This window comes from Catharus ustulatus, chromosome 1 (assembly GCF_009819885.2).
Source record: "Catharus ustulatus isolate bCatUst1 chromosome 1, bCatUst1.pri.v2, whole genome shotgun sequence".
Classification (NCBI taxonomy): domain Eukaryota; kingdom Metazoa; phylum Chordata; class Aves; order Passeriformes; family Turdidae; genus Catharus; species Catharus ustulatus.
The window spans coordinates 44,296,632-44,297,405 of record NC_046221.1 but is presented as its reverse complement, the minus strand read 5'-3'; positions in this window follow the sequence as shown (position 1 = coordinate 44,297,405).

Below are 774 nucleotides of genomic sequence, written 5' to 3'. Positions count from 1 at the left end.
TAACAAGCTTGTACCTATTTGGGATTTCACACTTTGGTACAGGAGATCTGCATGATATGGTTTGCAGTCTAGCAAATGTTAATGCTGCTCCTGAGTCTCCCCCAGCTAAAGATCTGAATAAGCAGGGAGACATTTTTCTGATGCCATTTCCCATTACTGGAGCGAATGCCTGAGTTCTGTTGATAATATTTGCACCCAAAAGGAAAAGCAGCAGCCTTTTCATTGCTTTCCATCCACTGTCTTCTCATGTACTCTAAAATCCAGGACATGTCATAGGAATTTTATTAATTATGTGCAAATAAAAGATATGAAACTTTAGAGGGTAAGATAGCACCAGGCTACATTGATTTGAATCGATGCTTTAATTGCCGATTAGATCAGGAGTCGGGAAAACTTCATTCAGATAATCAATTTCTGCCTTGTTTTTGTACTCTAGGCCATGTTTTCCTGCTCATCCCTCCCTCACAGATTTTTTCCCCATCTCTGTTTGTTGGGAATCAAATTAACCTATTTTCACACAACTGCACCACTTTTAAACTCCTTTTGGTCGTGCTTTGCATCCCCCTCAGAAGCATCATATCAAAGGGGGCCTCTTGTTGATGAGCTGTTTATGTGCCCTTTTCCACACCCAGGTGAGTAATCACATCCTGCTCAAGGGTGTGAGCCAGCCAGTCCCAGTGAGTGTGTGTGACCAGCCCCTCCCTCCCTGCCATTGTCCCAAGCGGCTCCTGGCATCTCCTGCCTGAGGAGCTCTCTGGCATCTCCACCCTTCCC